General features: G+C 42.9%; 1 protein-coding gene across 1 annotated transcript in view; it reads left to right on the top strand.

Moving 5' to 3' along the window:
• Positions 1 to 12,526, top strand: part of LOC310814914 (interleukin-1 receptor accessory protein-like 1) — a gene marked incomplete at its 5' end in the record, with an annotated part of 175,974 nt that overhangs the window by 49,826 nt on the left and 113,622 nt on the right. The gene's annotated exons all lie outside the window — the stretch shown is intronic.

The raw sequence follows: 12,526 nt of genomic DNA, 5'->3' as shown, positions 1-12,526 counted from the left end.
CCTTGCCTATAGCTTTAGCTTTATCCTCCTTCTGCTTGGCGGATGGCAATTTAGGCATAGGGATGAAGTGAACCATCTTAGAAAATCTATCCACTACTGTAAGAATGGTCATGTTACCTTCCAAGGGGGGTAACCCTGTGACGAAGTCCAGAGAGATGTCGGACCAGGAGTGATGAGGTACAAGAAGTGGGCGCAGGAGACCAGGAGGCGGGCGTCGGGAGACCTTGTTCCGGGCGCACACAGGACAGGCAGTCACATATTCCCCATCCTCTCTCTCCATGGACGGCCACCAGAAGCGTTGCTTGACCACGAAGAGAGTCCGCCGTATTCCAGGGTGACAGGAGAGAAGGGAGGTGTGATCCCAATGGATGACCTGAGAACGATGGGAGACAGGAACAAACAACCGGTTCGGGGGACAGCCGTCCGGTACTTGGACGTTAGCATTTGCCTGTCTGACCTCTTCCTCAATGCCCCATGTAACAGCCCCCACTACACAGGAAGAGGGCCGGATGTTGGTGGGAGACCTTGGGGCTGAGTCAGTATCAAACAGGCGAGACAGAGCATTGGGCTTAATGTTTTTGGACCTGGACGGTATGACAAGGAAAAGTTAAACTTATTAAAGAACATCGCCCACCTGGCTTGCCTAGAGTTGAGTCGTTTGGCGGCCTGGATGTACTCCAAGTTGACCCATCCAAACCAGGAAAGGGTGCCTTCACAGCCAACAGCTCCCTGTTTCCCACATCATGGTTCCTCTTGGCAGGAGAAAGTTTCCGGGAAAGGAAGGCGCAGGGATGGAGTTTGTTGTCCCCTTGTGACTGCTGGGAGAGAGCAGCCCCAATGCCCCCGTCCGAAGCATTCACCTCCACAACAAACTGCTGACCGGAATCCAGGAGAGTGAGGACGGGTGCAGAGAACTCTCTCCCTCAGCCTCCGGAAAGCCTGATCCGCCTAGGGAGACCACTGAAACCTGACATTAGAAGAGGTGAGGGCATGCAGCGGGGTGGTAACAGTGCTAAAGTTCTTGATAAGTTTGCTAAACCCAGAAAACGCTGAACCAGTTTACGACTAGTTGGTGTGGGCCATTCAGCAACTGCACTGACCTCCACAGGATTCATTTGGATGTAGTCGTCCGAGACAATGAACCCCAGGAATAAAACGGTGGAGGCATGGAACTCGCATTTCTCTGCCTTAACAAAGAGCTAGTTATCGAGGAGGCGCTGAAGCACTTGGTGGACGTGCTGGACATGAGTCTTCTCGTCAGGGGAGAAGATGAGGATTTCATCCAGGTAGACAAAGACAAACCAATTCAACATGTCTCGAAGAACATCATTCACCAGAGCCTGGAACACAGCTGGAGCATTGGTGAGATCAAAAGGCATTACAAGATACTCATAGTGACCACTAGGGGTGTTGAAGGCTGTTTTCCACTCGTCCCCCTCCCTTATTTTTACCAATTAATAATCATTTCTAAGATCAAGCTTAGTAAAGATCTTAGCGCCTTGCAAAAGTAAATAAAAAATAAACAGGAAACAATTAATGAATTACATAAAACAAAGAACAACAAAAAACTAAGGAGCAGGGTGAGACATCACACTGTTAAGTTGGATTAATTACTCAAAGCTTTTTGAGGAGTATGATAATGGCTTGTTAAATTAGCGACAATGGAACCGCCACTGAGTGTAAACATGCTCAGAAATGGTAAGATGGCATTTCAGTGGCTATTTTTCTTCAGAGGGAGGTTTAAAGGGTTGACAGCTTCGCTGGGTCAGCAGAGACATTCTAAAGAATGCCTCTGTGGTGAAACAGGCTCGCTGTTCACAGGTTCACCGACAAAGAGGAGGCATTGGCCGATTCTCAAAAGTCTTTCAGTGATTCCTTGCTTCCTCTATCATCACCACCTTTTCAAACTCATCGGAGAAGAAGATCTGACGTTCATCCCTCATGAGACTTTCTCCTCCAATGTGTTTTGAGCAGGAGGTGAGGATAGAGGATGCAAAGGAATAAATTAAAGACTTTTGAGATTTGGTCATAGCATCTCAAGGCTTATACTATACTTATAGCTTATAGCTTATACTATACTCAAAACTTCAAAAACGATTACTGTATTGCCACACAACATGGATGCTTGGAATATGTCTTTGTGTTTTGCAGAAGAATAGGAAGAGTCAATCATTATACTGTACCTCCTCTGCAATACACATTATAAACATTGTCAAACAACTCATATTCATAATCTAGAGTGCATGTGTGCATTTTAGTTTACATTTGCGTTAGAAATGTAATGTAAGGTGATGATAGATAGAAACATAGTTTTAGTCAATCTATGTATGTGCATAGAATCATGCATGATCATTTAAGCCTCTTCTTAGTTCGGGATTTCTTTTCTCCCCAATCAAAAAAATCCCATCTTTGTAATGATGAGAGATCAAACTCCTCATGTCTGAATGTCATAGTTCCGTCCTCTCACTCAAGTCAGAGGAATAATGGTTTACAGTAAGTATTAATGAATGAAACTTGGGGCTAGATTAAACTGAAAGCATTTACAGTACTTGTGAATGATGCCTGACAATCTGACAGTTTTGTTTCACCACCAGGGAAAGGGTATTTTGATACTATGCACTACTGCATATACTGTAGCAGGATGCTGCTGTACAAGTTTGATGTAATTGAGCCCTTACACAGATTTAGTGAAGCTGTGTTTGAATGACAGTCACATTCAAAATTACTTTAGCAATCAAACTAACTGACCACAGAAATGTGAAAACCATCACTGCAGATGTGAGTGATCACATGCCATGACTGAACGCTCATACTGCTTACTCATTACTAAAATAATGTAACCATACTACATACTATTTAGAGCCTACAGTTTTCAAAACTACAAAACATCCCAATCTTGCATACTCAATAAGTGTATGACTCTGTGTGAGCGTTCTAACATGGCCACAGTCATCACATGCATGAGGCTGATCTCAGAAAAAGGGGAAATGGTCTTCCATTTGTGTCAACATCACCAGGGTCTGTAGAACAATCACATAAATGCCAGTGCAACATCTTGCTGCACTGCACTTCTGTGCAACAATGACCTAATGGCATTGAGGTAAGGGCACATATTCTGATCTTTAATCAAATCTATCAACAGGAGGGGAGAAATGGCATTTAGTTTTCCCTGTGTGCTGTGTGGGGTTAATGCAGTTGGCTGTATTGTAAAATCCTGCTCCTGCACTGCATACTTCATTATGCAGACTTGTCTTGCTGAGGGTGCACTTACTAAATGAGAACCATTCTATATAGAATTTAAACAAATACATCAATTTCTTCTCTCCTCAATCGCACAGATAGCTCGTTTGTAGTTTTGGCAGGAAAGTATTGCATTGGTAAGTTCTAAACCTCACTCATTTTCACCATTTTCCAAGGCCTATAACATATGGAGGGTTTGAAATGTGAATATGATTTGATAAAGGAAAATGTAGTGTTGAGGTCTGTTTCATAAGCAGCTGCCAGCCTATACTGTACCTCCTGAGCGGCACTAATTGGCATTTGTCCAGTTGTCTGCTTCGTTGTTGTTTAGAAAGTAGAAATATGTCGAAATAAGTGCCTAATACAAAAACAATCCTCTTTGCCTGCTTTGCTCAAACAACATGATCACTGAGTAGTCCTGTGATGATTCACTCCTTCCCTAGATGTGAAATCCACAAATGTTACACTTCTAACGCTGGGACGGCCATTATTTTAGTAGCTCTCCACTTTCTTGGCCCCTCATTCAGTTTAAGTGGTCAGCCCAGTAAATGAATTATGTTTATGCAAATGTAAGTAACTATTGCCAAGATTTCCATTTTCATTTTCTTGCCTTTTTTTAATCTTTCTATTTTTTCCCCCTCCAGGTAGATTTATTGTAAAACTCAATTTGCGTTGAAGCTCTAATTTGCTGACATGGTACATATACCTTTTTGAAAATATGATATTTTCTTAAGCACCAATAACTAGATCTACAGTACTCCTACTCCTGGCTTATTTTGGGAGGAGTGCACAGTGGAGTTATGGAGTTATCAGTGAGAAGCGGGGCTCTAATTGAGTAGAACAAGACGGCTTGTTTTAAATCACAGAAATGAGTGGCTCGTTAAAAGAGGGATTTGAGGACAAGTGTGCGCATGTGATGACAGGGTGGAGGTGGGAATTATTTTGGGCAGAGATTCAAGACGTTAATGCTGCCAGTATGTTAGCGGCATGTGTGGCTGATGAAATTGCCCAGGCGGTCAAAGGGTGTGACCTAGATACACAATTTGGGGATGGATTCATCATTTTAATATCCAAAATTGCAGACATCACCAACGCCCTAGACTGCTGCAGTCAGGGCTGCAGTCAAAAAACAAGACAATCTCATCCACAGAGGACCAGTGCAGGCTTTTGTTCCAACCAAGCAGTAACACAGCTGATTCAATGTTCATGGTCTACAATCAGGACATTGGAGTAGTTGAATCAGGTGTGTTAGCGCTAGGTTGGAACAAAGGCCTGCACTCGCACAAGTCCTCTGTGTATAAAATTGGCCACCCCTGATTTGTAGATTCCCTGAGCTCTCCTTGTTGTGGCGCTGTCACACTGAGTAAGCCGGCTGCATCATATCCACACTAGTTTGTAATTGAATTGTAGCAGTAATCAGTGTGCAGCAGGTAGTTTTTGTTTCAGTGTTTGACAGTAATGTCCTCTAATGGCTCTTTGCCTCTATTGAAGTTCCAGACCACTGGGTTTCCCTGGCTGTGCGTGTAGACATCTCTCCATGTGGTCAGGATGTGATCCGAATGACAACAGAAATTAGTCTTATTACCACCGTTAACACTCGCTGCTGTAGGTGAAACGTTAATACAAAAATGTTTGTTCGTTATTTCATTCAGCTTTCTCTAACAAACTCTCGGTTTTATTTTCATTTCCAGTTACAGTTTGAACGGTAACAATGCCCTTTCTTTACAGTGCACAGTTATTACGTAATAGTCTTAACAGCCGATGTACTTGACAAATGTTAACTTCACTGGAGATGCTTCCTTGGGTTTCAGTCACCTTCCTTATCCTTTTCCCTCTCGATTGCTTTGCAGTAACTCCTATTTTCCCCTCCCCTCTTGCCAAGAGAGAGCTGAATACCACAGAGAGAATATTGCTCTGATATTGTAACGGCAAAAAAAGGGTCGTAGTTGACTTATGAAAGTTGACAGCTCCCCTTGGGAACATGTGCGCCGTTCGCTTTACATATTCAGGCCATCATATCATGTCACAGCCTAATGCGGTGAGGCACACTCTCTCTATCCTCCTTCCTCTATTTTCAGTCTGTTTGTTTCATAGGGGTGTATACTGCAGAGCACTGCACCCAAAAGGTGACTGGAGGCGCGTCTGGAGTGGACTGAGAGAGAGCTGAGTCACAAAGCTCCCTGCTTCATGATGATACAGAGGAAGCTCATGTGTATAGTTAGGCCCGCTGTCAGGAGATAAATATGTCTCCTTAACACTAGCATGATTCTAGCCTCTTCTTGTCCTGTTGAATCTTCTTTGCTGATGTTGTGTTCTGTACAGCAGACCTGGGTCACTTGTAGGTAAAATACTTGTAAGTGTGCTAAACTTAGCTTAGAGTTTGCACTTTTGAGACTATTCCATTGATTCCATTGTACCAGGCAAACTGATTAAAGCACATCTCAAGTATTTGACCAGGACTGCCATGCAATGGCTTTTAATGTCTTATAACACATTATTGGCACTTAGATACAATGTATTATTATTCATTATCCCATAGTTATAGATACAAATGTCTTTGCTGTGTTAGTAATGCAATATTTCCCTGCAGTCGGTGCTGTTTGTATATCTTTCCAGAAGGAAATATCTGACACTTCACTACGCATTCTAATAGAGAGGATTATAGTGTTCCCATGGGGATGACAACAATGATGATGATTTCTGATTACAGTGTGGCCTCTTGGGGTTTAACAACAGTTTTTTACTCGCTGGATCAGTTTGACAAACGCCTGCTTCACACTGCCGTGAAATAGACTGTTTCTGCCTATTTTGGGGGCCCTTAGCCTCCTCATATCTGAGAGCACCCACCTCAGTGAAGCGCGACCTGGCTCTTTTCCCATCAGGCACCTCTCCATCCTCATTCTGCCAGCGATTACCATTGGCCCGGGAGACAGCAGCCGCCACTCTCAAGAGAGTATGCCGAATCACAGGAGGATCTCATGCGGAGGCGGAAGCCAATAAGATTGCCGGCAATGTTTATTTTTGATGGGAAAATAACAATCTTTTTTGGGGGGGGCTGCATTTGCATATAAATGACAGCGGTTTGCTGTCAGGGAGGAGAGGGACAAGCGGCGAATGAAGATGGAGTGTCATGAACGCAAAGTGCAAGTGGGATAGGAAGAGATAAAGCATCGCTCTGTCTCGACGGTGGGAAAAGGAGAATGTAAATGTCACTGTTACAACCAAATGAGCCAGGCAACTGGTGTCAGCTGGGTGATATAAACAAACACGGGTTTATTTCCAACTGTTATTAAAAGGACCCTTTTAAAGGACCCCAATCTCTTGTTAAGATAATCTATTAGTATCTTGACAGCATGTTTGTATAACATAAAATATGTCCATGTTTAATTGGAGCAGAGTTAATTTGTGTTTTAAATTAGGTTTTCAAACAAGAAACAAACAGATGTGCAGAAGGGAAAAAAACTGCCACACTATGTCATAGGGTTTCTACAAAATGTGTTGGTGCCAGTGACAGTATAGTATGGTATAGTTGCCAGTGACAGTATAGTATGGTATAGTTGCCAGTGACAGCAAGTTGATTATTTTTCTGCAAGAATTGCATAGTTGGATAGTATAGATAAATACATCCACGCGCACAATGGTTAACATGGCGTTTAAGGATGCACTGTGGTATCTTTAAATTCCACCGAACAAATACCGCTCTGGTAATAAGGGGTAAGGTGGTTTAGTGATTTGTACATAATTAAATGGCAGTACAGAGGCGCCTCAGTGTAAAGATGGCTCTATACCCTCAAATCAGTGCAGATGAAAGAGAGGAGATGTCACTGCAGACTATTGGGATGCAGCCCAGTTGAGCATGTCCCCCTTGGCCAAACCAGCCTCTGTATTTTTAGCTTGCCCTAGGATCCCAGATGTGTGCATGGTGCAGATGGCCACGACCGATTGGCTGATTGGTTCATGACTCTGGCATGATGGGAACATTGTTTTTTAGCCACTGGAGGAGCTTCAATTACACAGGTAATCTCCTGTGCTCCTGCGGCAGAAAAGGTTACCTTCCCCACACATCAGAGTTATTTTACCTCTTAATTGAGACCTACTCTGCTGCCACAGCATTTTCACAAGGTGGAAAATGGCAGGTCAGGTTTTGACAGGACCTCGATCTCTCCCCCAGCAAACTAACTGTTCAGGCGAGAAGTTCCTCCTGGATTGTGGCCCTTGGCCAGAAATGACACTACAATTGGTGGGGGGAAGGGGGGGGGACAAGAGGAACATGTACCAAGCACAAAACACTGTGTGTGTGTGTGTGTGTGTGCGTGCGTGCGTGCGTGCGTGCGTGCGTGCGTGCGTGCGTGCGCGCGTGCGTGCGCGTGTGTGTGTGTGTGTGTGTGTGCGTGTGCGCATGTGTGTCTATAAGCAGAGAGTCGCTTCAGCGTTGGTGACAATCCTCAACCTAAACCTATGTTGATCTATGTACTATTACCTCCCACAGACCTGTAACCTTTATGACTGCAACACTCTCTTCACATTAAGAGGCACATGTACAGCCCATGATGACCATAAAAACTGGCAGGCCTGGCTGTAAGAACATTACATAACATTGGAGCGAGGCCCTGCCCTTTTAAACTGTCAACATGTCTATGTTACATCTGGTTTACTGTCAACATGTTGGTTGCACCTGTGCCTACCCCATTTACCCATTATTTTACCATAAAGGTTGATTGAGAACACATTCTAGTTCACACAGACCTAGTTTTAGAGCAGCTGGGTATAATTAGCCAGTCTGAAGCATTGGATGATTAGGTGGCTATGGTTCATGTAGTATGAAAACGCTGTAAAAGTTTCTGTTTGTAACAAAGGGGAGGGTCATGGCAAATGTAACTGTCACCAAAAAAAAATAATTCTATGCTTACAGTCTACAAAACCATTTTTCAGCGGAATGAGATATATAAGAATGCTGCTTTAAATAATTACTATGAGCTCAATCCTAATGATCAGCTTGGGATGCGGATACTGCATGATTACAGTCCAAAGCTGTTTGCCTCTATTGTTTTTACCAATTGACAGTCAGTCAGTATGGTTATCATTTAGCCTTTTCCCTCATGTCTTGTGTTCCAGACGTTTGCTAGCCTTGTAAGCAGAGAAATGTTAATGGAGTTCAATCAAGCTGACAGCCATGTTTGTTTTCTGCCAAACAGATTACTTAGAATTCCCTTCGCTAATTGACTGATAACCCACCATTCAGTATCTCCAAAGGGTGATCCTAGCATCATTATACTTATGAGTGACTCTGTATTTTCCTGAAAAACAATACCCATGCTCATGAATATAATTTGATTGAATACATTTTCAGGGGGGTAAATATCTCCACTCCAAACTCTTTCCACTTTCACTACTCAATTAAAGTGTTGACATTTTCAGCATCCTGGCGCTCAAATTGAAAATCATTTGCAGAATGGTTTACTACTTTAATTTGTTATCTTTAATGGATGGACAACCACTCAAACTTAATAACCACTTGGCAAACATTTAATCGTTCAACTTTACAGAGATAGTGAAACCAAATCGCATTGAAGTGAACACTTCTCATAAGTTGTAAAGCAAGTTATCCACAAGTAATGTTACGGTGTACTGCATCATTCAAATATAATAAATAGAAATGTTGACTTCGGATGTGTCTTCTTCCCTTTTTTCCTCAAAGGTGTATTTTACATTGATAAATGCCAATAACATTGAAGGTATACCAAACAGTACAATAATCCATTCGCTCTTTTAGAAGGCTAGCAGATGGGGGACATAATTCTTGGGACTTTTATCTGCACGGGCAGAATTTAAAAAACAAGTGAACGCAGACATAATGGACTGTGTTTAATCTCTTAGCTCTGATAGGAGAGGCAGTGATGGAGAAAGCCCATCAGATGTTCAGTGTCACAGCGTTTTCTGTGCTCATGGCTCCACAGCTGGCTTAGCCCATAGCTGAAATGATTTAATGGGTCTTGTTTTCCTGTCTGGGCTTAGTGGGCACACAGACTGACTGCAGGTCACTGTATTTGTGTTCCCTGCAGGTTATAAGGTCCTGTGTTTATGATGCACAGGACTACACACAATCATGTGTGTGAAAATAGATCTTTTACCTGTAGGACCTGTAACATTTTTCTCTTTTTCAGAAAACTTGCACAACAAATTACATTTCTTCACTCTGTGTAATAACTGTTTGTTTACCATACTTTAATTGGAAAAAGGAGGACTTATTGTACAGTATGTACTGTATACCCTTATATCATTTGCATATAACTCTCTGAGGTTGACATTTGAGCATTTCTTTTCGAAATGAAGAGGTATTTTAATTATGAAAGATGATAATGTGAAACAGTCAATAGATTCCTCTAGTTACAGATTATCAACGATCCTCACAGTTAATACTGTGCTCAAATGATGCTTAATTAGTCGATCCTTGATTAGCAAGGTTAGTCCCTCCATTGCTATGGCAACAAGGGGAATGTAACACTTTGGTAAGATGTTGTCACCCAACACCCAGCAGCCACAGGCGGCATTACCATCTACATGTTAAATCTGTATTCTTCCACTTCTGAATAAATCTGACTTGTCTTAGGCTTTACTGTAATTAAAAAAGCCTAGGGAGCAGGTACTTCTGCATAGGAGAAGAGTGATTGGATAATATCAGTAAAACTCTGCTGCTGCAAAGGCCATAATGTTTTCTCAATTCAAAACCAATTCAGCATTAACTTAATGCTTTTAAGCATTAACTTTGATATATATAGTGTATATATAACCTGAATTGTTGAATTATTGTGCTCTTGTCAATGCTTTGTTTTCTATCAATTTATTGAAGTAGCACACCAATGACGGAGGTGTGAGCTTTAGAGAGTGGACGAATGTGTCACTCCACATCACCATCACACCGCCATCGCGTGCCTAGCCTCTTCAGAACCCCTACTCAGAACACCTCATACAAGTGCACCAGCACACTCGTCAAAAATGCACACTGATAGAAGGATGAGGCAGCAATAGAATTAAATGAAATGGCATGATGGATGAATTATAGGACACCCCCCCCCCACCCCCCCCCCCCCCGCCACCCCTGTTAATTAGCTGCTGAGTTGTTTCTTTTGTAAATAAAACATTCAGAGAGACACAATTAGCGAAGCCTGTTGAGTGCTCTGCAGCTGTGCTCGCCAGCTGTTTTAATGAGAGAGGGGTGAAACATGGGAAAAGTGAGTGATGGAAAAATGGACAAGATGGAGGAACAGGGGGCAGAACGATTTCAGCTTGAGGAGAGCTGAGCTAAGCTGACCAGATAGTTTTATGTTTTACCTTTAGCTTTTTGTTACCGAAATATCCCTTTATATTTCCTAAAGAAGATGGATACTCAGGTAACTTTGTGGAAAAAGCGGAACATTTTATTGGTGTAATGTTAAGCCATAGTTCCAGTAGCCCTAAAGCTTTCAAATGATGTGCTACTCATCACTACTTCCCTTTCCCTGCAACTATTCTGTACGTTTTCTTTTATGGCAGAAATGTCCATTCATGTGCTTCACTGGAGAAAAGAGAACAACCATAATTCAGGGGGACTCCCTGTAGAACTTATGTACATATATTAGAGTGACCTCAAAACAGCCGACACGTTCATTTTCAACCACGCTTCTACTATACCTTGGAGCCTAGCAGTGTTGAGTGCTCTGTACACGAGGCAGAGGGAAGGGTGCTGGCCCTCCAGTGGCCAAGCAGGGGGAAAAGGAGGGCTATGGGTGACCTGCAGATGGCTCCTGTGCTGGGGCTGTCGATGTGTGTAAGGAGCCCTTGTAACCCCCATTCCCCCTAAAGGCCTTCCAGGGATTTAGTTACTCGTTGAATTCTAAATGTCTAGACACCTAGGAACTCCTTTTAAATCTGAAATGATTGGACAGGTATAAGCAATATTGCAAAAAAGTCGACCTTAGCCTACTAAAATGCAAGGTGAAGCAATTCCCATATGTCTGATCCTTTCATATCTAAAGGACTGCATAGGGTGTAGCGGCCATGGGGTTGATTTGGAATTCAGCATGTGGTGTGAGTGACAGGCACCCCCTACCCCCTGATCGAAAATAAATATATAAATCAACCCAGACGCTAGACTACCGCTCATGAATAATTCAGGCTTTTCCAATTTATGAGGTAATCGGACAATGATTGACTGGTGGTCAATATTAAATATCATAACAGAGATAACCCTCACCATGTGGTCCTCCGGCCTGTATCTGCGGCGATATCGAAAGGGATTTTTCATTTATTTCACTGAACGACATTTATGGATTAGACGAGACACTGAAGGCTATTGAACATGTTTGCCGAGAGGTCCTCTTACTCTCCATTGCAATTAGAGTGTGAATGACTGTTGGAAATGTCCATTAAGATGGATATGGATGGTTCTGACAATTGGGACATCTGTAACCATTAGGTCAGATTTATGTTGGATGGATGCAACTGAATGAAATACATTTATGCAGTATGAGTACGTACTGAATGTGTATGCATGGGGTCGGATGAGGTGGGCAAAACGCTGCATTTGGATATATAATATGATAGATAGGAAAATGATTCTTGTTACACTACATGCCGCCTGTTTTATAATTCATTATAAATACGTAACAGGTAGTTATGCATATGCACAGTCTCTTCCAAGTCTCTTCCATCAACTATAGCCAAGCATCTAATCCATAGGAACTTTCTAGACCTGAGCTCTCAGAGAATCATGCAATGATCCAACGGTGGTGGTGACACCACATTTGGACCCCCCCCCCCGAAATGTCTATGTCTGTCCTCCCTCCCCTCTGGGTCAATAGTGGCGTGCTCCTGGCTCCCTGTTCTGGTTTAGGGTGCCTGCTGTGCAGTGTGTCTCCTGGGTCTGTCATTGGCTTACACTACTCTGGTTCTTACTAGGTCACAGCTGGTGCTACTGCACTGGCACGGCTGGGTGGGCTGTCAACCGTTATGCCATCCATCCACAGGCAGCTGCAGGCCGAGCAGCACTACAGTTATTCTCTACACAGTCTCATATGGGTTTGTTTATGTTTACGCAACCTTGTCTGATGAGGGCCTTTGGGGCTGAAATGTCAGTGATTAAAAAAAAGCAAGTGAGAGTCGTGCCTATCTTTTCTGATGTTCCTGCGGTTTTTGACTGCATTGACTCATGTTGTTTGAAGTGTCGTCCACTTCTCTCTTTTCTAGCCTGGTCCAAGATCTCTATGTTATTTAGCCGACTCCTCTGACTCCAATGACGACCGCTAAG

The sequence above is a fragment of the Argentina silus genome (assembly GCF_951799395.1).
Source record: "Argentina silus genome assembly, chromosome: 14".
Taxonomy (NCBI): Eukaryota; Metazoa; Chordata; class Actinopteri; order Argentiniformes; family Argentinidae; genus Argentina; species Argentina silus.
The sequence above is the reverse complement of the archived record's forward strand: the minus strand, read 5'-3'. Positions and strand labels throughout refer to the sequence as shown.